Genomic DNA, 13,799 nt, shown 5'->3' with positions numbered 1-13,799 from the left:
CTAATTATAAACCTTTCTTTGTATCTAATCTAAGCATTAAAAAAACTTTAAATGGACAAAATACTTGAATAGATACTTCTCCAAAGAAGGTATGCAAATGGCCAAGAAGCACATGAAAAGATGCTCAAGATCAATAACCATTAGAAAAATTAAAAACAAAACCACAAGGAGATATAACTTTATACCCATTAGAATGGCTATTATCAAAAGAACAGATAATAATATGTACTCACAAGACATAGAGAAATCAGAACACTTGTGCATTGCTGGTGGGAATGAAAACTGGTACAACTGCTGTGTAAAAAAGTATGGCAGTTCCTAAAAAACTTAAGTATAGAATTACCCTATGATCCATCAGTTTCACTTCTGAGTATATACCCCCAAAATTGAAATCAGGGTCTCAGACAGACATTTACACATTAATGTTAATAGCAAGATTATTTGCAATAGCCAAAAAATAGACACGACCTAAATTTCCACCCATAGTTAAGTGGATAAACGAAATTTGGTATGTGAATACAATGGAATATTTTTAAGCCTTAAAAAGGAATGAAACTCTGATATAATACAGATGAACTTTGAAGACATTATGCTAAGTAAAATAAGCTAGAGGAAACAGGACAAATATTATATGACTCTACTTATATGAGGTTTCTAGAATACTCAAATTCTTAGAGACAGAAAGCAGAGCAGCATTTAGCAGGGTCTATGGAGAAAGGAAATGGGGAATTTTTATTTAGTGGGAACAGAGTTTTATTATGGGATGATGAAAAATTTCTCTGTTTGAGAGGGGAGAACTAAGCAATGTTTTAGCTGCACGTTAAGAAATAACTGTGAATACCCAAAATTCATATATTCAAGTCTCAATTCACAACATGATAGTATTTGGAGAGGTGTTTTGAGAAATATTAGTTAGTTTAGGTCATGAAGGTACAGTCCTTATGATGGAATTAGTGGCCTTATAAGAAGAGGAAGAGAGATCGCCCTTCCTCTCTTGCTCCCTTACTTGCCTCCACAAACCAAGAAGAAATCCCTCAGTCAGATGCACATCAGCCAGCACTTTGGTCTTAATCTGGGGCTTCCCAGCCTCTAGAACTGTGGGAAATTAACCTCTGTTGTTCAAGACACCCAGTCCATGGTATTTTGTCATGGCAGTCCAAGCACACTAAGATACTGCATCCCACAATTTAGTGTTCTTTATTTTATTTCCATTGAAATGTTTTTATTTATCTTGTGATTTCTTCTTTGACTGATGGGTTATTTAGAAATATGTATTGTTTAAATTTCCAGCTATGTTGTGGGGGAGGACTTCCAGATATTTTTCTGTTGCTGATTTCTAAGTCTGTTCCCAGTGTGTCAGAGTACATAGTTGGTATGATTTCAATCTCTTCAAATGTAATGAGACTTGTTTTATGACACAAAATATGGTCTATCTTGGGAAATAAAATAATTTGTATTCTTCAGTTGATGGGTGGAGAGGTATATAAATATCAGTTAGATCAAGTTGATTTATAATTTCTTCTATATTTCTATTGATTTTCTGACTATTGTTATATCAGTTAGTGAAAAAGGAGTGTTGAAATTTTTAACTATATTTCTCAATTTTTCTTTTCCCTTCCTTCCTTCTTTCCTTCCTCCCTTCCTTCCCTTCCTTCCCTTCTTTCCCTTCCTCCCCTTCCTTCCCTTCCCTCCCTTCCCTCCCTTTCCTCCCTTCCCTCCTTTCTGTCTTTCTTTCTTTCTTCTTTCTTTCTCTCTCTCTCTTTCTCTCTTTCTCTCTTTCTTTCTTTCTTTCTTGATACAGTCTTGCTCTGTCACCCAGGCTGGAGTGCAGTGGCGTGATCTCCGCTCACTGCAAGCAAGCTCCGCCTCCCGGGTTCATGCCATTCCCTTGCCTCAGCCTCCTGAGTAGTGGGACTACAGGTGCCTGCCAAAAAGCCCAGTTATTTTTTTGTATTTTTAGTAGAGACGGAGTTTCACCGTGTTAGCCAGGATGATCTCAATCTCCTGATCTTGTGATCCGCCCACCTTGGCCTCCCAAAGTGCTGGGATAACAGGTGTGAGCCATTGCGCCTGGCCTATTTCTCAGTTTTTCTATTTCTCCTTTCAGTTACGTCAGATTTTTGCTCCATTGTATTTTGAATATCTGTGATAAAGTTCGTGCAAATTTAGGTTGATTATGTCATCATAATGAACTCATCTTTTTATTATTATAAAATGTCATTCTTTATCTCTGGCAACAGTTGGTACCCAGAAGTCTACTGTGTCAGATATTAATGTTACCATTCCAACTTTCTAAGAAATGTTATCACAAAATATTTTACTTCATCATTTTATCATTTTTAAGTAGACTTTTTATTTTTCAGGACAGTTTTAGAGTCACAGAAAAATTTAGATTCTGGGGCTCTGTTTACAGAGGATGTGTGTTAGAGAACTAATTTTGTTTGCAGATCATAAGTTTTATTTTATTTTTTATTTTTTCTATGTTCATCATTTTGGATAGTGTTTGTTGCTTTCTTTCAAGTCCACTGATCTTTTCTTCTGAAATGTCCAATCTATTTTAATGCATTCAGTGAAAATTTTACTTCAGAGGTTATTTTTCATCTGTCGAAGCTCCATTCATTTTAAAAATATTTCTTCTTCCATGTCTTTCCTCTTTAGGTTCATGTTCCTTTAAAATTCCTGTAAACATTATTTTAAGATCTTTGTTCGTTAATAGTTCCATCTCTGTGATTTATGAACCTTTCTTTACAGTCTTCTTCTTCCTGATTACGGGTCACAATTTTTTGCTGCTTCACTATGTCAAGCAGTTTTTGATTGGATGTCAGATATGGTGACTTTTACATAATGGAGTGCTCTATTTTGATGTAGTCTTTGAGAGACTTTTAGACTTTGTTATAGCAAGCAATTCATTTATTTGCCCAATAGTTTGTTCCTGTTAAGCATTGTTTTCAAGTTATTTTAGGTCTAGTCTATGGCAGATTTTCCTGTAGGTGGAATTCAGTACAAATACTAAGACCTTACTCTTCTAGGATTCCTAATAATTGTCCCCTATATTTTACAAGTTCTCTCCCTTCTGGATGTAAAAAGTCAAATGATTCCATTCCTGTGTAAACCTGGGAATTATTGAACTTACAGCTCTTAGGTAATTTTTCTTTTCCCAGAAATTGTTTTATATGCATATTTGTGAAATTGTATCTAATACATACACAAACTGTCACTTAAAGGCTAAAGAAGACTTCTGTGCAGATTGTTTGAACTCTCTTCACTAAGCTCACTTTTCTCCAGGATTCTGCTCTGCAAATTCAATTCACCTAAGCCACCCCAAACTCCAATCATCTGCCTTTTCAATTCAACAATAACACTGTGCTCTGCTTGGGTTCCTCCTACCTGTATCACATACTAATAATGCCCTCTAGGCAGAAAGTTGGAACATGGAAGAGTTCATATTGTATGTTTCTCTTCTCTCTGGGGGATTCTGGTCCCATGCTGCCTATTGTCCAATATCAAAAGCAGATGTTTTATATTTCATGCAGTTTTTCTGGTGCAAGTGTAAAACTTGCTACTCTCTTACAACTTGACAAACAGAGACAGAGGGACAGAGGCAGAGAGAGAAAGAGAGAGAGAGAAGACTTCATTCTGAAAATGGCTTGTCAATGGGAGTAAGTATGCCAGCAGCACGAATCATGTTACCAGAAGCCAAACATACTTTGGGCCTTCCAACAAATGCAACCATGAAAGGGACATGACAGCCAAGAACAAACAAGCTAATGCATGCTAGCAGATGCCAGTTGTGGACTGAAGCATCATTGATCAGTCTCCTGCCTCTACACTCTTCCACTGCCATGATCTTACAAAAGGCCTCCATTACTTACATCAACCAGGGAGAAAGGGAGAAGGGGGAGGAAGGAAGTACCTAATTGACAAAGAAAGTCCCCAAAGTGACTGAGAAAATGTAGGCTAAATAGAAAAATCAATATTTCTGCTATTAAATAAAATAAATTCAGTTTAGTAGTAGAAACAGAAAATTATCCCCACCCCCACAGCAGCTTCATTAGGAGGACATCATAACATCACTCCTAATTACGCTCTTTCCTCTGGCAGACCCTATTTGCTGATTGTTTTAGATAGGCATCTTGTGGCCTCAAATGAACTGTAAGTTTCTCAAAGACCTTTTTTTGTTTCCTTTTATAGTCCTTTTTAAATATCCCATAGCCTGTAGGCAGGGCTAAGACCAGACGAAGAGATGTTTCACTGGTATGTGGGTGGGGGCTTACCTGCAAATCACCTACTTATGTCTCTTTATAATTCTTTCATGAAGTTGTTTCAGTACTTAAAATCATTTCTTCTTACTTTCTGATAAAAGCAGAACAGTTTTGATGATATTTTCCTGGACAATCATCAGTACAAACATTTTCTCTCACTGCCACATTATGTGACAATATTTTCCAATATTTTGTTCAGAAAAAAAAATGACCATAGTGTTTTAAATCATTAAGAGAACAAGTTTCCAAGTGTTTGGATTTTTTTAAATTACAACTTTAAATGCAACTACTCCTTGAATTTCACACTAGATATGGATTAGATTATTTGTCAAGTAAAAATAGAGAAAAGCTAGGTTTCTTTAAAAAAAAATTCCTACTTAAAATAATTTTGAAAGAAAAAATATACTCAGTTGTGTAATGCAACATTGATACTACAGAAACATTCTGATTGTTTGGGCAAAGATATGGCAAGTCACAGGGAGAATATGATTTTATTTGAAATACACCATTATATTTTGTTTTTCTCAATTGCATACAAAAATTGTGCCAGTAAGGCCGCTCCAGGGGAAAATAGACTGAAAAAAATTCTATTGGCAGAGGAGCTAAGGGTTGAGGGAAGAGGATAGCTCTAAGCTCCTTGATTTCCCCTGGCAACAATCAGCAGAGGTTACATAACTGACTATATTTTTCAAAATATTAGCTGTTCATCATCGGTAAGTAGACTTTGCTGTAAAATGAAAGTTTAAAAAGTATTTTTCTGGCTTTCAGATGTATGGTCAAAGGAGGAGCAGTCTTTGGGAGTCAATGGTTGCCATAGAAACGTTTATAAGTTGATCTTTTCCTGCTGAGGGGTGCTTTGCATACAGGCCATTCAAGGTGAGGCAAATCCCCAAGGGGCAGACTCGGGCAATGCCAATTAATTAGAAAGGTGCAGAAGAATCAGAAGGAAAGGAAGAACGGACGGTAGAAAAACGGCTACTGAATTATAGACAAGTTAGTTTCAGATATTTACAAAAGGTATTGTCTTAACCATACTCAAGACTCAGATCTGCTTTTGCCACATGAAGTGTTGGTTTTCAAACTTCAGAGTCCTACAGATCATTTCCTGGATGTTTGCCTTGGACAATAGACCTAGTTTCTCTGAGCTTTAATGTCTTCATCTGTAAAATGGGGATATTGATATCAATTCTGCAGGCTGTTAGAAGAATTAAAAGGGAAAATAGATGTAAAATGCCTAGCATATTTCCCAGAGTATTGCAGGTGCTCAAAACATTTGACTTCCTTTCCGTATCTCACTGAAATCCTCTAAGGCTTAGCTTTACTCTTAGAACAAAGACTGTATGGTCAGTCTCCATACTTCATTTTTGTTTGTAAATATGCATAAAATGATTGAGAATGATTTGGTTTCCCTGTGGCTTTCTCACCTACTCAAACAGATGATTTAAATCAACATGAAGAGATAATGATAGCTTATAAACAGAATGCCCTACTTAGTAGAATATCCTTATATACAGAGGAACAATTTTCAAATAATTATATATAATCAACATATAAGCCATTAAAATATAGATTGAGTATAATTGAATCTCTTTGATGATTCAGAGGTTACGTAGCTTCTTTTGGGGCTCAGGTTCAAGAATATCCATTTCACAGAAGAGTTGAACTGACAATTATCCAGATTGGTTTGATGAGGAGAATGGGAGAGGTGGCTTTATAACTAAATAACTTTTGAGAACTTGTGCTCCCTAAATGTGCTGCTACGAGACAATATGCAAAACACTGGTGGTAGAAAAACAAATCAGACTAGTCCGAGTCCAGGATAAGCTCATTATGGTAGCTGAGGAAAACACAAAACAGATATTAGCACCAAAACGTTTTCAGTACAATGGAGTCACGGAAAAGAGACATCTTAAGCTTGTTTGCAGTGGCCAACTTGGGCTACCACAAGCACAGTCTGCAGGCATCAGGAAAAGCCAGATTCGTCTACCAAAGGCATAGTTTGATAAACAAGATGACAACACTGCTCAATTTTTTTTTTCGGTGAATCTTCACAATCTAAGAATGAAGATGGTCCTCTTTAGCCTAACATATAGTTTGTCCTTTCGCTATCAAGATAGTAGCAACTCTTACAGCCTTCTCTCCTTTGACTGTTATAAGCACTCTCCACAAAGTGTGTCCAAGAACCCCTGATACTTTCCTGAGGAAGCATCCAACATTTCTATGATATCAGCCCCTACCATTTTTACTAAGTGCATAAATATGATGGGGCTAAATAGAAGCGGTAGCTGACCAACAGAGGCAGAACAGGTAGGGGGAGCCAATCAAGACTGTCAAGTGTCTCCATCTTCACCTTGACAAGCTGACACGTGTGTTCTCATCTTTTATACTCTTTAGTGATGAAGGACAACACCTTAGGCTGTACTGATTTATGGTTCTGACATTGAGACTCCCCAGTGCATTCATTCTCTGTCTCATGATACCCTGCTCCTTAATCAACCCTTGATGATAATTAGAATTTCCATATAGATGATTCTGAAAATTATTATGGCACAGACTATATTATGTGTTTAACACAACATTTTATATTCCTAGTCACATAGGAAGTCTACTCTGCAATTAGATTGAGATGGTAAAAATGGATTCTGGCCAATGGGGTATGGGAGATATGACATAAGCCAGGCCTGGCTCTTTACAACTTCTCTGAAATCCTCCCACCCTCTCTGCACTGCCTATGCAAACTTGGAAACCATGTGTTTCCAAATGGCAAAGCTATGAGATGGAGGGCGGTTCTGTACTTTACTGTTCTTTTTTTTTTTTTTTTTTTTTTGAGACAGAGTCTTGCTCTGTCACCCAGGCTGGAGGGCAGTGGCACCATCTCAGCTCACTGCAACTTCTGCCTGCGAGCAATTCTCCCACCTCAGCCTCAGAGTAGCTAGAATTACAGGCACAAGCCACAACACTAGGCTAATTTTTGTATTTTTAGTAGATGCAGGGTTTCACCATGTTGACCAGGCTGGTCTTAAACTCCTGACCTCAAGTGATCCACCTGTCTTAGCCTCCCAAAGTGCTGGGATTACAGGTGTGAGCCACCACTTCCAGGGTCTACCTTACATTATATGTAGTATGAATGGAAACACACACACACATGCACAAACACGCACACATAATCAAGCCACCATGTCAGCTAGTGTTAAGCACCCCAACAAGCACAGCTAATAAATGTATCTCTTACTCAACTTCACTTGAAAATTTTCTGCTTCTACTCTTTCACAGTATGTTTAATATTGCTTGTTCTTCAAGAATCAGATCAATTTTCACCAACTTACTAAGACTTCTGGACTTCAGCATTCATTTTTCCATATTTACTTTATGTGCCATACATTTCACATACAGGATTGTTGCATCTGCAGAGAAATAATGTACAGTATTGCTTTCCAAACTATTTCACATCATGACACATATAATACATAAAAATATTTGTATGGTACAATAGAGTAAATGGGTGAGGCTGTTTTTGAATGATGCCAGGGAACCACCCAGGGAACTTCAACAACCCGAGATTCTGCTCAACTGGCTGGAGGCAAACAAGAATTGAAAGAACATCTGTCATCCATTTGTAGCATACCTGTATGCCTGGGAAGTTTTGAAAAAGAAGCCTACTCAAGCAGAGTATTACACGGTGAAATTATCTTGATACTGTCACCATACTTCAGAATCTGAGCCTAAACTTTTCTTAGGCTCTCTTAAAATACAGTATACAACCATAAGAAGAGTATTTATTGAGTATGCTATGCATTGAATTGCCTCAGTAATCCCCACAACATTGAGAAGTAGCCTTCATCATTTGCTGTTAGGTGAGAAAATCAAAGTTTAGAGATCTTGAGCAATTTTCCCATGGCCATGCAGTTTGGGGAGACTGCATTGGAATTAAAATGGGTTCAGCTCAAAAGCAATATTGCCTTTGTCAAGACACTTTTCTCTGTCAATGAACCCAGAGTGATTTTACCAACCAAACTCAACAGAAAGTGATATATGCAGTGGAAATCCAACTTATGGCTTAAAAATGAGAAATATATTATCATACAATTAGGAAATTAATTTCATCTCCCTATTGCATTCTGTCTTATCTTAATTCTCAGAAAATAAAAATCTAGAGACACTGAGACTCCTCAGTTGAGAAGTAATGTTCTAATGGGCTGCTTACAGCGTACTGTAGATTTGCCTGTAAACTGCAGTGCAAAGGACCAAGGTAAGAGCTGAGAAGCAGTGTCTTGGACTGTACAAGATTAGGCCTGAATAGTCCATCCAATAGAAAGTTGTCAATCTGGGGTAATGCAAATGAAGGAGTAGAGGTAAAAAGCTAAACATGAAAAGTCAAAGGGTCATGAGGAGAGAATTTTCATATCAAGGTAGAGAGCCCTAACTAGAGTTACTCTCACTACTAAATGCAGGCAGTTAAACTGGTGGGCAAGAGCCAGATAGGAATCTCTGAGAAGGGACAGCAAAGGGTAGGTCACAATCTCTCTCTTCCAGAAAAGTCAACCTGGAACTAAGTATATCAGCACAGAAATACTTGAGGAGTATGAAACCTTAACAAAGGTAAGGGAAGGAGACAAATTATGCTAGAGTCATCGAGTCAGTTTGATGATGCCATCCTAGTATAGAAAGAACTGCAATATACATCTGATTATGCAAGCCCAGTAATTTATCTTTCAGGAACATTATCTGTCAATAATAACGGAACCATGCTGGTTATATGGCCCTAGGTTCTGCTGTTTCATCTCCTACCTTCAGCAGAGCCCTATTCTGCTTATTCCCTGAAGAGAAGTAGGAAGAGGAATGAAATAATCTATTGTTTTAGCCTCCCCTGCATGCATTTCACCCTTTTCTGGTACAGCATGATGATTTTTCCCTTTGAAAACTACCCACTCTGATTGGGAAAGAACTCGTCTTCCAGCTTAAGGCATATATAATGTCCAGGCTGAGAAAATGAATATTTTCTATTCCCCTGGCTAAGAGATGGATTCAGAGCTGGACACATAGTCCAAGCTGCACAGTGTAAATCACATGAGATTTTTGTTAAAATTATTGAGAATGAGATACTCTTTCTGAAGTTATGCAAGATGGAAAGGATGTAATTCTAGAATTAATAATGAGAATCTTGACATAAGGAAAGAAAAGCCTGTCTGAGAATGAACTAAGAAATAGTGAATAAAAAGATAAGCAAAAGATATAGAAACAGATTTCTGATGAAACTCAAACACCTAGGTCCAACAATGCCCGAAGCCAATTACCCTTGACTTTCAGTTATATGAGCATTGAACGACTCTTCTCTTTATTTTCTCAAGTGAATTTGAGCAAAGATAAAATCACCCTTCTTCTTTAAGGTTAGCTCTCTGAATTAAATCAGCCCTAAAACTATTGACCAAGACAGCCTGAGCATTCCCCTGAGTTTTACTAAACTTTAAGTTTGTTTCTTCTTGACTGTAGGTCCCTGAGCTCTTTTCTTAGATTTACTTTAGAAAACTTGCAATTGTAAATTATTTCTCTGCCCTTTGTGATGTAAATTTTCTCCCAGCCTCATGACAGTTTTATAATACAGGAGTTTTTTTTTTCAAGGACTTAGGCACCATCCCTTTGAAATATAATAATCGAAAATGTAATACCCCTATCTCCCAGTTTCTGTGGGAGAGTAGGAGCCTAACTATGAAAAAGGACAATTAGTGAACTCAGTTAGCCTAATCACGTTGACCAACTTCCCCTCCAATGTATTTCAGTACTTTTCCATGAGCTCAACCCTGAGTTTAAAAGCCCTCCAGCCCTTTGTTTCAGTGGAGTTGAGTTCTTTCTCTCTTTCCTGTTGCAATAGTCTTGAAAAAAGTCTTCCTTGCCTGTTTAGCTCTGGCTACTGCAATTTTGATTTGACACTGTTTTATGTTGAGACTTTCGTTTGTGTAAAGTAATGCATTCCTTTATTTAAGCCAATTGAATAATACCTTTTTAGCTAAAAATATCTTAACTGGAATAGAGATTGTTGTTACCTTTTTCTTTACAAAATCTTAACGATCTTTGGAAGATTTGGAGCTCTAACCTTTTACATAATCGTTCATTAAATTTTTGTGCCTAATTCTGCCTTCATTTTCATTCCCTAGAGCTTCAGAGCAATTTCCTATCATGGCCTTTTACATTACTTTGTTCACTTGCCAGGGTTTTTCCATATCAGAGCCATATGTCATATATTTACCTGGAAAATTACGATAAGAGGTTTTTCTATTGCTTCTCACTCTTTTGAACTTTTCTGTTGCCTCTTTACTCTGAAAAGAGAAAGAGGAGGATGAGGAAAAGGAAAAGGAGGAGGGGGAAGAAGAAGAGAAGAAGCAAAGAAGTGGAAAAGAAGGAAAAGGAAGAGAATGTAGAGAGGAAGAAGTAGTGAAAGCTAAAAAAGAAGGAATGAAAAGAGAGATGGAAGAAGAATGCTAACAAAGAATGAGCCAATATAACATGAATATAAACTCCCATGACTGTCTTATTTCAATCACTTACCAAAGGAAAGAGGGGCCTTCCACCCAAAATGAGTTATGGCCTTATGTTGGGTAAGGGTCAAACCCAGAGCATTGTCTGTAAGTTGGTTGTGCAAGGCACACCAAATGAAGCAAAAGCAAGACCTTCTAAGAGTTTCCTTTGTAGACAAGTACAGATGCCTAAGAACACTATTTAAACCCATGGATGACTGAACTGTGGCCAAACCTTATTTCCAGGTCATTGACTGCATCTTTCCCGTCTGCCCTGCCTCGCAGATGTTGCTTTTCCCATGTATGTAACTATGGCCTCTATTCTCCAGGTAACTGACATTTGCTCCCATAAAGACTTAAGTCTTGTCATGTGAAAAAAAAAATCATTTTCTGCATGTTGCTCACCTGCAAAACACCTAATGTTTTCCCCTCTGCCCCTTCTTTGCCCAAGTGAGCTCAAAATAGCACTGTCCTTCAACCACTTGTGAACTTGATGGTATTGTATTTTTTATTAATTTTTGTAAGAAAAAAGTCTATTTGTCAGAAACATATAAATATTAAAGATATTAAAACTTAAAAAAATGTATCTCCACATCATTATCTCATCTAAAACAAACCACTTTTGGAATAATATTTAACAGAAAGTATGTTTTAAAACTGGTTTAAAAGAACAGAACCTAAGCCTGGACATTAGTCCCATCTCTTGTCAGCCTTTTCAGTATTACGCATTTGTAATGTGATAGGTGAGTCACAGCAGAACTTTTCAGTGATGCAGTAATCATTTGGGATATTTAAAAAATACCACTGGGATAAAGACTTCAGACTTCACCCTGAGTTAGGTGGGTGGCAGGGTGGGGTGAGGAAGGAGAGGGAAGAGAAGCGAAGCATAGCTCTGGGAATCATACAGCCCGGGAACAGAATGGAACTCACACTCTAGATTTCATGTTTGGTCTTGGAGCTAAGCTTATGTGGAAACAGAGAAAGAAGAGGGATTCAAATGCAAAGTCAGAATCACAATTTATTTTTACAAGCTTTTCTTGAATTCCTGCTGTGTAACATGCTGTCTACTAGTCACTAAGGTTATAAAAACAATACATCATGCATTCTACCTATGGACCTCATCAAATTCCACTAGAAATGGTTTCTTTCCATGGTTAACAAAAGACTTTAATATACATTATATTTGATTTTCACAGCATTCCCACAGAAGAGGCAGAGCACATATCAAAATCTCTACTTTACATACAAATGAAGGTCTAGAGGTCCAGAGAAATTAAATAATTAACCCAAACTTGGAAATGGTAGCGTTGTTCTATAGGCTCATCTTGTGAATTAAAATATAGCTATCTCTTAGAAATGTTAGCCACCAGACAAACGCCTCCATAACAATATATTACAACCCATAATTGTGTCAAGACACTATTCTAAATATGATGCTGATGGAATCTGTTTATGAAGTGCATAGACCAAACTTGATCTTACTTGCAGTGCTCATCCTACCTCCAACACAGAAAATGGATATAACATTTATAAAAATTAATTTATTTCCAAAGCACTCTCATGTGCATCAATACTCGACTCTATACATTTATAGGAAAAAGGGCCAGCACACATTATCTCTGTAGTATAGATGGAGAAACATGGAGAAACTAAGGCACAGAGAGGTTTTCTCCCCCCTCCTCCCCAGAGGTCACTCATTTAGTTAATTAGGAGTTCCTATAAGTCTTAAGTCTAGATCTCTCAATTTCCAGTCTAGTTCTTTGTTGGCTGAAACTCTATTAAAAAAAGAGGAAGGATACTCATATAGGAGTGAGAGTCCTAGAGCATTTAATTCTCTGAACTTTAGTTTTTTCATCAAATGAGATAATATTTGGTGATTGCAAATATGTGCATGGCAGTCAATTGTAGTTTTATCTCTCCCTCTAGATTATAATAGTATGCTCCCTAAAGATCCTAACAATTAAATGACGTATGATCACATTACTAAGAATAATTTGAATACAGGATGCCAAGTCTTAGCATTCATCACTCATTCCCTTCAGGATTCTGGTAATAGATAATACATACAAGGAGAAAAAGCTTTATAAACCTCCACAATATAGGGTTTCTCATAATAGCATGTGTACCCCACCATCAGGCAAGAACATGCACCCTCAGAAGTTCAATGACTGCATGTTTCAGGCTACAAAAACACATTTAGCCTCCGGTAGGGGTTCACTTGAGATCTCCAAGCAACCCGACATACATACCTGTCACCTCACTGTCCATCAGAGGACAAAGCACCCTTGGTCATCCATCATCACTTACTATCATGATGATCTGTTAGCAGCCATTTTAGAGGTGGGCTATGTATGGGGGAAATATTTGCCTTATTTCTCATTGCCCCATTATAACTGTCTCTCCTACCTTCCTTCTCCAAAAACCCAGCTCCTCTGAAGCATATATTCTTATTTTTATACCTATTACCCCTCTTTGTGCTCTTTCAATACCCTAGCCACTTTCCTTAATTTATTGTTGACTTTAGCATCTGCTTTATTATCTTAATACCGGTCCTCACTTCTATCTGCATCTTTGGAAACTTCAGCAATCACACAAATTATTCATCCAATGCCCTAGTTTCCATTTTTGACCTCATTAGCTCTATGGGGAAGGGAAACAACAGCAGTGTCCTCTATGGGCCAAGGTCAAGGCATGTAGATTGAAGGGAAGAGGATCAACCTCCACATCCAACTCCAAGGTACTGAGTTGAGCCTGGATTTCTCACTGCAACTTCCTTGATTTCTGAACTATAATTCTCATAATGGCATGGTAATGGGTGTAGACACAAGTTGAACAATCAAAGAAGGGTAGATCCAAGATGAAAATAAGGCTTCAAGGGTGAGTTTATGTTAAATATGTTTTAGACTGACTTATGAACATTTTTTTCTGCATTGGTTTATCAAGGGATGATGTGACAGGTAATACCAGGAGGCAAATAAACGTGAAAGGAGAGCTTCTATTGAGATCCCATTTTAATCTATCTTCT

Source organism: Macaca mulatta, chromosome 5, assembly GCF_049350105.2.
Source record: "Macaca mulatta isolate MMU2019108-1 chromosome 5, T2T-MMU8v2.0, whole genome shotgun sequence".
Taxonomy (NCBI): domain Eukaryota; kingdom Metazoa; phylum Chordata; class Mammalia; order Primates; family Cercopithecidae; genus Macaca; species Macaca mulatta.
This window is presented reverse-complemented; position numbering follows the sequence as displayed.